This window comes from Triticum urartu, chromosome 4A (assembly GCF_056163025.1).
Source record: "Triticum urartu cultivar PI428250 chromosome 4A, HENAU_Tu73, whole genome shotgun sequence".
In the NCBI taxonomy this organism is placed as follows: Eukaryota; Viridiplantae; Streptophyta; class Magnoliopsida; order Poales; family Poaceae; genus Triticum; species Triticum urartu.
This window is the reverse complement of record NC_141876.1, coordinates 337,329,059-337,342,266: the sequence shown is the minus strand read 5'-3', so window position 1 is coordinate 337,342,266 and position 13,208 is coordinate 337,329,059.

The following is a 13,208-nucleotide window of genomic DNA, read 5'->3' as shown; positions in this document are numbered from 1 at the left end:
TATTTTGCCGTCTGCCACGGCGGACGGCAAAGGCACGGACGGCGGACGGTAAAGAGCATTGCCGTCAGTGGCGGACGGCAAATAGTGACGGCAAAGACAGGGTCGGCAAACAGGTCCTTTGCCGTCTACTTCTTATGGCGGACGGCAAAGAGCCCTTTGCCTATAGCGGCGGATGGCAAAAAGGAGCGACGGCAAAAAACTAGATGTCCGCCAGCGTTAGTCCGTTAGGCGGCTAATGGCGGCCTTTGCCGTCCGCCAGCGTGAAATGGGTCGTTTATGAGCTAACCTAGGTGAAATAGGTCGTTTATGAGCTAACCTAGGTGAAATTGATCATTTTGGAGCTAACTTAGTTGAAATGGGCCGTTTATGAGCTAACTAAGGTGAAATGCCACGTTTTTGAGCTAACTAAGGTGAAATGGATCGTTTTTTAGCTAACTTAGGTGAAATGGGTCATTTTGGAGCTAACCTAGGTGAAATGGGTCATTTTGGAGCCAACCTAGGTGAAATGGGTCATTTTAAAGCTAACGTAGGTAAAATGGATCATTTAGGAGCTAATCTACGTAAAATGGGTCATTTTAGAGCTAACTTGGATAAACTGGATCACTTGTAAGCTAACTAAGGTAAAATGAGTCATTTTAGAGCTAACTTAGGTAAAATGGATCGTTTATGAGCTAACTAAGCTAATTATGCAATTTTTGACATAAGTAAGCTAAGTACATATCGTTTTAGAGCTAACTTAGGTAAAATGGATGGTTTATGAGGTTAGTAAGCTTATTAAATCATTTTGGAGGAAAAGAAGCTAACTCTAGGTCATTATGGTAAGCATATTGTAGGAAATAAAGCTAAGTCTAGGTCTTTATGCATTTGTTAAGCAAAACACTAGAGAAACTTACCGTGATCAGGGAGGTGTAGGAGCGGGCTGGCTCGCGCCGGTTGCTGGAGAAGGATTGTGTGATGCGTTTCTGGTGTTAAGCTGCACCAAAGATCATTTCCAATGTCTCGTTAGCATTATGACACTCAAATGTTAAGACTAGCAAGTAATGTCCATTCAAATTAAACTCACCGTGCTCCCAGGAGCAATCACTGGCATCGGCGGAGCGGTCTGACCGGACTTCTCGCACACAGACTGCACATTTGGTTTTCACAACAGAGTCATACTAGTTAGTAATGAGACTCAAATGTTAAGACTAGCAAGTAATCTACAGAAGAAACTTACCACAAGGAGCTCGTACATGGCCCTTGCCTACATGTCATTCTGTGCCCTCTCCTCCTCCAACATCTTTGTCGTCCTCTCCTCCAACTCCCGCTGCCTCTCCGCCGCTCCGCCAGAAGTTTCTCCGTTCTATCTCTCTCACTCTGTATAGCAGCCTGCAACACCACTCACATGACCATTTGTAATCATTGATGGAAGCGCACACAATGTAATGGAGAAAGATAGCTGAGTACGTATAACTAATCTTGAAGGCGAGTTGGACTGGCCGTTCACGAGGCCTTATCTCAGGAGCGGAGCTCAACTGGCGCGCCTTGATCTCCGGGAGAGTGCTAGGACAACGGACAAGTCCATCTCCCATGGCTACGGAGCCATGGGACCTCCAGCCACCAGATATCATCAGCAGCTCTATATCAATGGGACCCTGGCTCGGGTTAAAGTCCTCCCCTTTCCTCGCCTTCCCCTGATCTCTATATTGCACGAGCTTGTCGTGGGGGGAGATGTTGGTGAAGTTCTTTGGATCATCGAGGTCAGACGCAGAGAATGCCTTGAGTTTCTTGTAAGGGCCAGTGTGGGCCATGGCATACAGGTCGTACACCTCTGGCACCTTATCCGCCTTATTGTAGCGTGCCTAAAAGAGAGAAACAAAGTAAATTAGTAATTAAAGGGCTAAAGCTAGCATGATGAATGAATTGCATGAATCATGAAGCAAACCACATACCTAGTTCCGCCCGTACTGAAATAAGTTGGAGCTGCCTTGGTGGTGTGGCACAGCTTCCATTTGGGCACGTTTGTCCTTGGCCTCTTTGAGGGTGGCCCGCCATTCTTTTGAGCTCCACGCATTGACCAACACGTCCCAACAATGCATCCGATCTGCACACCATCTCGGAGGGGCCTAAGTTAGCAAATAGAAACTTGAGCGCTACGGCTATGAATTACTAAATGAAGGAAGTAAGTACAAGGCCTTAAGAATTACCTTCATGTACTTCTCCTTACTCAAGAACTTATCGCGGCACTCCTGCTTGGGCTTCTTGATACCACGCCCGGCGTAGTAGTCTCGAACATCCTGCACCCGAACCTCATGCCGTAAGTTCTGAAGTAGGCGCTTGCACTCCTTGTGGATAACATCTGCCGCCTCCTCCTCGTATCCCTCCTCACACCTGTAGAATGTCTGCAATCAAATGAGACAATATTGATTAGTACAATTAATAAGTAGCTAGTTGAAGATTTTTAATTGTGTAAAGGAGAAATTACCCAGAACTTTCTGATCACCACGTCTGCCCTCGTCTTGCACAAGACACCATCGATAATCTCACCCGGCGGGGCCGGGGCAGCCAAGTAGTGCTCCCAGCTCAATCCAACCTCTGGAAGCCGACCCTCACCAGGCAACGTGACAAACCCCGGGAAGTTTTGCCGAATCAGAACTCCAAGGACGGAGTTGGGCCGGCAGACACTTTCATGGTGGTCCCAACCCCTGCAGCATGACAAGGCCAACACATCAGTTATTTGAAGAAACGTGAATGCAGAAGGTACAAAAAGATTAAATGCACTTACCTCTCCCCATCAGGGAAAATCAACCACCTCTGCTCGCGGGTCGTCGGCACGGACGGGAGCCGTGTAGCACCACGCTCGTAGATGTTGCCCCCCTCCTCCCCCTCCTCCTCAAAATCAGTCGGCTCCCTGCCATCATCAACATGGCCACTCGGCTCCCCGCCATCATCAGCATGGCCACTCAGCTCCTCAGGCTGACCCGACCAGGTACCCCATCCAAACGTGTGCTCCTCCGGGGTCTCGTGGGCCGAAGGCCCGTCGACCTGAGGCTCGTGGGCCGAAGACCCGTGGACTGGAGGCTCATGGACCGGAGTCCGTGCAGCCTCCTCCTCAGACGAGTCCACCCTAGCAGTCATGTGCTCGGGTGAAACAGCTGGGGGCGGCGGCGAGGAAGGCGCCGTAAGAGTCACCCTACCTCCTCTCGCGCGACCACGTGCTCCACCTCCTCTCTTCTTCTTACCTCATCCCCTGCTGGGCATCGCGGTCAATGAAGAAGGGCCCGGCGGTGGCGCCATACTGTCTAGCAATGCTTGACGGAGAGAAAGCGTCCAAATACTGTCATAAATGCGTCATAGCATTCTCTACCCAAGTTGAACTGAGCCTTCAGAGCCATTACTTGTAAGATGGCATCCAACTGACAAAGCTCAGTGTGCTCGTGGAGCAGACGTTTTGAAGACTCCAACATTTCATGAAGGCCTTTGCAGATTCCTCCATCTCCTCGTCCGAATCCCGAGCATCATCATAGTCTTGCACCATGTTTTCCATCCCGGTACCATGCTCGTCGGTGCGACGACGATCCACCTCAGCTCAGTCACGTTGGGCAGACTCACCATGAAATGTCCTCACCGTATAATCGAGCATAAAACCACTCTTCTGCAGGTGTTTGCCCATTTTAGCCTCTGTCCTCTTTTCCCAATTGCCGCACCGGAAACAGGGGCACTAGGTTTTCTTCTGGCCATTTGCAAATGCGGCTTGCACAAAGTCCTTGGTTTTTGTGAACCATTCAGCGCTCCATTTGTTCTGACCAGTGTGACCGGTATACATCCATGCACGATCACTCATCTTGACTTTCAGAGCTACTGGACACACAACAATTATATATGTAATTCACCATGTATATATTCATCAGTTTATCTACTTTGTCAATTTTATTACGTCCATGCAACCTACACTCTAATAGGTAATGATAGGTCCTAATCCCACCCATGTATGTGTAGATTGGGTTTATTTTCCCATGCTATGCTCCGGATCCGACGCAAAATTTCGGCAGCACCTCCCCGCTGTTCTCCTGATACACGTCTCTGCAATAAACAGAGAGGATGTGTACCCGGAGAACAACAGGGGAGGCACTGACGAAATTTATGCGTCGGATCCGGAGCAAAGCATATGGGAAAACGAACCCAATCTACACATACTCGGGCTGTCCATGGATAGCGTTGGACAATTTGAAAGAATCAAGGTTATAAATATGCAAATGCATGCATATTTATAACTATGACGCTTTTGAACGGGAGACACATATTGGTTATGCATACTGATGATTCAAGACGCATATATAACTAGCTATTAAGTTTCATCGGAATAGATCAAATAATTAATGGGGGAGGAGGACATGTCATTTGTGCTCACCCACGAATGAAGGGGCAGAGCTCGTCAAACGCACGGCGAGGTCGTCGAACACCAAACCTCACAGCGATGAAACAACTGCACATTTAAAACTACCCGATTAACACAATTATATATGATGTTTTTCATAACAAATATATGACCTAACTAATAATTCACAAATATATGACCCCGTCGGCCTCTGGAAGGCCAAAGAACACCTTTTCGGGAGGTGTCGTGTCGGTGTCGGGGTGCCGTGTCGGGGTCGGGGTGCTATTTCAGGGTCGGGTGTTCGGGGTGTCGTGTCGGTGTCGGGGTGCCGTGTCGGGGTCAGGGTGCTGTTTCGGGGTCGGGGTGTCGTGTTGGGGTCGGGGTGTCGGGGTCAGGGGGTCGGTTGTCGGGGTCGGGGTGTCGGGTCAGGCTCGGTGTCGGGGTGTCGGGTCAGGCTCGGGGTCGGGGTCGGGGTGTCGGGGTCGGGGTCGGGGTCGGGGTCGGGGTGTCGGGGTCAGGCTCGGGGTCGGGGTGTCGGGGTCGGGGTCGGGGTCGGGGTCTCGGGGTCGGGGTGTCGTGTCGGGGTCGGGGTGCCGGGTCGGGTCGGGTTTTTTCCTCTTTTTTCCTTTTCTTCTTCTTCCTCTTCTTCCTTTTCTTCCTTTTTTTCCTTCTTCTTCTTATTCTTCTTCCTCCTTTCTTTTTCCTCTTCTTCTTGTTCTCCTCCTCTCCTCTTTTTTCTTCTTCTTCCTCTTCTTCTTTTTTCTTCTCCTCCTCCTCTTCTTCTTCCTTTCCTTTTTCCTCTTCTTCTTCTCCTCCTCTCCTCTTTTTTTCTTCTTCTTCTTCTTTCCTAAAACTAAACTAAACCTAAACCTAAACCTAAACCTAAATCTATAACTAAAACTAAAACTAAAACTAAAACTAAATCTAAAGTAAACATAAACTTAAAATTAAAAAAACAAAAAAAAGGAAAAAAAACTAAATCTAAACCTAAAACTAAACTAAAACTAAACCTAAACCTAAAACTAAAACTAAAACTAAATCTAAACTAAACATAAACCTAAAACTAAAAAAAAGAAAAAAAAAGGAAAAAAAAGAGGAGGAGAGCTCACCTGGGGCATGGCCGATGGAGGAGGTGGTCGGTGGAGGAGGGGGGTGGGGCGGCCTAGGGCGGCGGCGCCGGGCGGCAGTGGCGACGGGGCCGGGCCCGGCTGGGGCGGTGGGGCGCGGGGGGGCCGGGGCGCGGCGGCGCCGAGACGGTAGGGCGACGGGGCGGGGGACCGGTGGGGCGCCGGGTGGTGGGGCGACGGCGCCGGGCGGCAGTGGCGACGAGGCGGGGGGGGGGGGCGGTGGGGCGGCGGGGTGGTGGGGCGGTGGGGCGCGGGGGGGCTGGGGCGCGGCGGCGCCGAGACGGTAGGGCGACGGGGCGGGGGACCGGTGGGGCGCCGGGTGGTGGGGCGACGGCGCCGGGCGGCAGTGGCGACGGGGCGGGGGGGGGGGGGGGCGGTGGGGCGGCGGGGTGGTGGGGCGATGGGGCGGCGGCGCGCGTGTGAAGAGTAGGGAGAGAAACAGAGAGAGAGAGGGGCGGGGTGGGGAGCGGCCGTTAATGTTAGATATGTTAAATCTTTGTCGTCCGCCCCCCTTTGCCGTCTGCTTATTTGCTCTTTGTCGTCTGCTAGCAGACGGCAAAGAGGGGGGGCGTTAAGTTTTTTTAAGGATCTCGTCAGTGGGGCCCCCTCCCTCTTTGTCGTCCGCTAGCGGACGGCAAAGAACTGGCTGATGGCAAAGAAAGTCTTTGCCATCAGCCAGTTCTTTGTCGTCTGCTTTTGGGTAGCTGATGGCAAAGAGCTTCTTTGCCGTCTGCTAGCAGACGACAAAGAGCTGGCAGATGGCAAAGTAGCTGATTCCAGTAGCGGTAGACTTCCAAACCTTCACAGACTTCCTTCACCGGCGATCTACAATGACTCTTGGATGCTCAGAATGCGACCCCTAACCGGCTGGAGGATTCGCAGTCCTCAAGTGTAATAAGTCATCATATCACACAGACAAGAAGACTTAAGTGATGCCTAACACTCCTTGGCTCTGGGTGTTTAGGGCTTTGTCCTCGCAAGGATTTCTCTCTCAAAGGCTTCGAGGTGGGTTGCTCTCAAATGATAAAAGCCGTGCACTAACTCTGAGCAGCCAACCAATTTATGGTGTAGGGGTGGGCTATTTATAGCCACTAGGCAACCCGACCTGATTTGTCCGAAATGACCCTGGGTCGCTAAGGAATTGACACGTGTTCCACCGGTCAGATTTCAAACACACATGGCAACTTTACTTGAGCTACAAGCAAAGCTGACTTATCCAGCTCTGGTTAAGATTTGCTCTCATTGTCTTCGCTCGAAGACATAGGATTTTGGTTAAGCATCACTTCAGTCATTCTGACTGGTTCACTTGGACCCCACTTAACAGTACGGTGGTTCCTATGACTCAACAAAGAAGAAAAAGAACGGCGAAACAACTAAGTCTTCGTGCTCCATAGTCTTCACGCGATGTCTTCTCTTGTCATAGTCTTCAATGTGAATGTCTTCACATACCACCTTTGACTTCAATGTCTTCATACATTTTTAGGGGTCATCTCCAGTAGGAAAACCGAATCAATGAGGGACTTCTACCTGTGTTATCCTGCAATTCTCACAAACACATTAGTCCCTCAACCATGTTTGTCGTCAACACTCCAAAACCAACTAGGGGTGGCACTAGATGCACTTATAGTTTGACAATGGGACTATGAGCTAGCCCCTGGTGCGTGTGCGGCTATCCGAACTTGGATGCCTTAGGCACGTGACTGGGTGGAGACCAGTCCTTCATATAATACAGAAAAAATCACAAAAGATTTAGTAAGTCGCCGAACCGCTGACCAACTCTCGTTATATCATGGCAGTCAGTTTTCGGCTTTCTCTATTGAGGTGTTTGACCGGACGAACCAGAAACACAATCACAGTAGTTCTCCCATTACTACCTTAGACGAACAAGCGGAACCTAAGCTAGTAACCACAGGAGTCAGGCAACCCAACTATTGACCAAAGACATGATTCGGAGCCGATGCATATAATGCAGTATTCGGGACACCTAAGTATACTATAAAAGAGTTCGAACTTTTTGTTTTTGAAAAATATATGTGGTCGAATAGAGCCCCTGGCAATTAATGTCGAGGTGTATATGTCAATCTGTCGTGAAGACGGAATACAAATTAGGAAATAAGCCAGTACCGAATAGGGTTGAACAAAAATTGTTCCCGCTATAGTCTGATTGATACGTCAAAACGTGCTCTTATAGAGAATTCCATTATCATCAAGGCTATTTTACATGCCAAGAATTTGAGAACAAGGGAAAGATGTATACAGGTCCTAAAAAAGGTGGTCTTGAAGATCCTTTGGACACCCTGCCGCACGTCTGCGCCGCTTTTCACCTTCGTGTAGGATCCTTTGAGAGGATCAACGATCGTGTATACAGAAGGGGCCTGGGAAAGGGCCCTTTGTACCACCGAAAAGTGATTTGGGTTTTAAAGAACCTGAAAAATAAAAAAGAGAACAGAGAAAAAAAGGAAGAATATTAAGGTCCGAATAGGGTCGAGCCATATTGTGGACCATGTCCTTAGTGTGCCTCCGTCCTTGCCTATGGTATTTTTAATGCGTAGTTATGTTCGCGCGGTACGTATGCCATGATTAGATGGGGGTTTTGATGGAGGCCAAATTGCTAGTCCACCTCTGGATGAACCGAACTATCGCTCTGTAGGGTAGACCAGACTTGTTTGACAGTGTCCCGGGGCGTGATTGCCAACAAAGTATTCGTCTTGATAATGCCACCCTGTACCTCAGCAGCGAGAGCCACGGTATGCTCCTCAGTACGGAGGGAGAGCTCCATATTTCCATTAACTATTATAACACCGCGTGGTCCGGGCATCTGGAGATTTAGATAAGCGTAGTGCAGGACTGCATTGAAACGGTGAAAGCAGTTCATCCGAGCAGTGCATGATAACCACTGCGAAAGGGGACGATGTCGAAGATCAAATCTTCGCTTCGGAAATTATCCGGCGAGCCGAAGAATACTTCCAGCATTATTGACCCTGTGCAGCAGGCCTCTGCATGGGTATTACTCCTTTAAAGGTGGTTTTAGTAGGCTTGATCCTTGACAGATCAGCACCCATTTTACGGATAGTGTCCTGATAAAGCAGGTTAAGCCTACTGCCACCGTCCATGAGGACTCTCGTGAGATGGAATCCGTCGATGATTGGATCAAGGACCAATGCTGCCGAACCTCCATGACGAATACTGGTCGGATGGTCCCTGTGATCAAAAGTGATCAGACAGGTTGAACATCGGTTGAATTTTTTGGCGACTGGCTCTATGGCGTAGAGGTCCCTTAGTGCACGCTTGCGCTCCCGCTTAGGGATATGAGTGACGTAGATCATATTCAGAGTTTTTACCTTGGGGGGGATTTCTTTTCCCTCCCTGTGTTCGTTGGGAGAGGCTCATCGTCATCCTCACTAGGCGGCCCTTTCCCCTTATGTTCGGTGTTTAGCTTACCAACATGTTTAAAGACCCAACAATTTTTGTTTTTTTAATATGAACGACAGTGGGAGAGGCTTGTATTACTCACAGAGAACCAATTACAACATTTGTTACATGTGGGTTTTTTGTGGCCCCCAGCCATGTATCTTCGGATGCTACTTTAACAAAACTACAAGTCTTGTATGTAAGTGTTTCGGAAAGGACGCAGTTCCTCCCTACAATTGTGAACCAACATGGCCAAAAGCTCTTTGAATCTATCCAACCATGAACCAAAAGAGTGTGGAATCCCTCTGAAGTGTATATTATTTCTCTCTTTCCACAGGCTCCATGCATCCACTAAGAAGATGTCCATGAACAGTGGTCGCCGCCAATGCTCCCTGCCAGCATGCAGCAAAGTGAGCCTATTCCCAAGGCTTGTCCAAAGCATGCCAACCTTGTCCCAGCATTCTTGGCTAAACGGGCAGGTGAAGCAGAGGTGCTCAACCGTTTCCTCAAGAGGGTGCTGGTAGAGCATGCATGTGTAAGTGTTACCCGCCACGACAAAGTGTCTACGTTTCAGCATGTTCCTAGTTTTAGGCGATCAACCAATAGTAGCCAACCAAACATTTTGAATTTAATCGGACTCTTAGCCTTCCATAGCCAGCCAAAGGCATCATCAGCAACCGTTTCTCTGAAGCAGTGATCATTGTATCTCTTGGAGGAGAATGCCCCACCAAGGATGCACTCCCAGGTATCGTTGTATTCCCTGTCAAGAACCACATGCATCGATCCTTGTTGGATTTCTCTGACCTCCTCTCTAGCTTGTGTGGATAGCGGCAGGTAGAAGATCAAGCTCAGGTCTGCAGCTGTTAGAACATTAACAGCAGGCTCATCTTCGTTCAACCAGAAAGAGAAAGCTCTGGGGAAGATCTCCACTAGGGGGGCATCACGGTCATCGAACTAGGCATCTTTCCAGAACAGGGAGGAGGATCCATTGCCCAAAGTGACTCTGGTGATCCCACGGAACACATCACTAAGCTGCATTACGTTGCGCCAACAGAAAGAGCCAACTGGTTCCATTGCATGCGGTAATCTCCCCGTGTAATAGGTATCCCAGATCATAGTCACCCAGGGGACGTCTTAGTGGTTATAAAACTTAAACAGATGCTTTAGAGGGAGGGCCACATTCTGGGTTTTGATATCGATGATCCCAAGGCCACCTTTGCATTTGGGCCTACAAACCAACTCCCAGGCTGCCAGGGAGTTATTTTTGACACCATCTTCAGAGTTCTTCGCCCAAAGACAGTATCTGGGCAGCTTATCAAGCTGCTTGATCACTTTTGGGTGAAGCTTAATCGTACGCATGGCATAAATTAGCATCGATGTTACTGCTGAATTGACTAAAGTGAGTTTTGCCCTAGATGACATCAAAGACTGTGTCGTGGACATCTTTCTCTCCACTCCATGCACATGTGGCATGAGCTCTAGCAGTGTCGGCCTGGTCGTGCCCATGGGGAGGCCGAGATATGTGAATGGTATTAAGCCAACCGAGCAGCAAAATACATGTGCCAATTCTAGTGCGTGATGTGGATCAAGGTTAATGGGAATGAGGGTGGATTTGTGGAAGCTGATCTTCAGACCAACCGATGCTGCATTGTCCTCTAGGATTGTTTTCATGCGGGCAGCTTGATCAGGCCAGGCTGGCATCACCAGAATGGTGTCGTCCGCGTATTGCACCACCGGATAGTCACCATCACGATTGCATGGGATGGGAAGTTCAATCAACCTACGAGCAAACGCGTCGTTGACCGCGGCTTTGAGAAGATCAGCAGCGAGGACAAAAATTAGTGGAGAGAGGGGGTCGCCTTGTCGCACCCCACATTTGCACTGAAACTTTCTGCTAGGGACCCCATTAAGGAGAACAGAGGACACATTAGAGCCAAAGATTGTTTCCATCCAACCCAGCCACTTGTCATCAAACCCCATGTTTCTCATGATCCCCATCATTGGGACATGCTCTATGGTGTCAAAGGCTTTGGAAAAGTCAAGTTTGAGCAGTATAATCTCGCACGACGACCTCTGGCATTGGTGAATGTATTCTAATGACCATGCATGACTGTCCTGGATGGTTCTTCCCTTAATGAAACCGTACTGGTTCCTATGGATGATCTTCAAGATAACTTTCTACAAGCGATTGGCCAAGGTTTTTGTGACAATTTTCAGACAACAGTTCAGCAGGGTTATTGACCTGTAATCGTTGGCAGTTTCAGGAGATGAGGTCTTTGGTATCAGGGTAATATATCCCTTGCTAATGCTGGTGATATCAAGGTTGCCCTCATGGAAATCCTGGCACATCCTGTAAAAATCCTCTTTAATAGTCTGCCAACAACTCTTAAGAAAGCAACCGTTAAAACCATCAGGGCCCGGGGCCCGGTCGACCGGCATTTCTTTTATCACCGCATCAATCTCCTCCTTAGAAAAGGGTACTGACAATTCATCTAAACCAGGAATCTGTCTAATGATCTGGGAGAGGTTGAAGCGCATGGTAGTAGGTTTGGAAGAGCCCAAACGTTCCTTGTATGTTTTGTACAAAACCCATTCTTTGCCGATGTGATCACTCACTACCACGTCCTTGTCCCGTAAATTAGCAATCGAGTTTTGCCTAAACCTCTCAGTCGCGAGGGATTGAAAGAGTCTAGTATTTTCATCTACGAATCCGAAATATCTAACAGTGCATCATTTCCTCCAATAGTCATTCTGATATTTCAGCAACATATTCAGATGCAATTTCAAGATATGCCTGAAATTTTTTTGTTGTATAAAGAGGGTCCGTTTATCCTCAAGATTATCCAACTGAGCGAGAGCTTCGTTACTGTTTTGAATCATGATTTTCAGTTTAGAGATACCATGGCTCCAAAGTTTAAGCTCATATCGCAGATTTTTCATCTTTTTGCAGATAACTGCCACGGAGTTGGGAGCATGGCATGGTTTGGACCAGGAGCATGCGACCACGTCAGAGAAGCCCTCATGATTGACCCAGTAGTTTTCAAACCGGAAGATCTTGGACTTGGGGATTTTAGACTCAATGACCACAACACATGGGATGTGATCAAAAACTGGTTTGCCAAGAGGTAAGACCATCGTGTTCGGGAAGGGAGTGGTTCAATTAGACGACGAGAAGAACCAGTTGAGCTTTTCAAGCAAGGGATCATCCTGCATGTTACTCCAAGTATACGATCGGCCCTTGACAGGGAGTTCCATCAGGGATTGTGCACGGATGAATTCATTGAACATGAGCATATTGGCAGCATCTCCGCCAGGTTTGTTTCTATTAGCCATGGAACGAATGAAGTTGAAGTTCCCCAATATCAACCAATTTGCATGGCTGGGTATATTGAGATCAAACAGCCAAGAACTAAAATCCACCCGACGCTGTCCAGAACAAGGGCCATAGACATTGACTAAATTGCAGGCCTCATTAGATTGCGTGGAAACAAAAGAATCACCCACAGCAAAGGAGTCAATAAACCATGGCGTGCCCACAAATAGAGAGTTGTTCCAAATTGTGATAATACCACCCGAAGCACCCATGGAAGGTGCAAACGCAAACTTATCAAAGAGCTTAGGACAGAAAGTTTTAATAAAAGCTAAATCTAACGATTCACGTTTAGTTTCCTGGATACGTAGCACCGAACAACCGCTAGTATCAACCGCATTTCTAAGAGCCAAAAGTTTGCTTTCAGAGTTTATGCCTCTTACATTCCAGGATAACACGTTCCAAGATTTATTCATGACGGTCGAGAGGATCAGCCTTCAGTAGTAGAAGCCATCTGCTGGCCATCCAGCAGCTTTGTCGCAGATAAATCATCACGAGCAATCCCGCAGCGCCCACTGCTACGGCTCGAGCTAGCGTTGGTTTTCCCCGAAGAGGAGGCGGTGATGCAGCACAGTAGCATAAGTATTTCCCTCAGTTTTTGAGAACCAAGGTATCAATCCAGTAGGAGGTCACGTGCAAGTCCCTCGTACCTGCACAAAATGGTAGCAACTCGCAACCAACGCTTAGGGGTTGTCAATCCCTTCACGGTCACTTACGAGAGTGAGATCTGATAGAGATAATATTTTTGGTATTTTTGGTATAAAGATGCAAAGTTAAAAGTAAAAGCAAAACAAGTAAAATAAAGTAATGGAGATTGATATGATGAGAATAGACCCGGGGGCCATAGGTTTCACTAGTGGCTTCTCTCAAGAGCATAGATATTCTACGGTGGGTGAACAATTACTGTTGAGCAATTGATAGAATTGAGCATAGTTATGAGGTT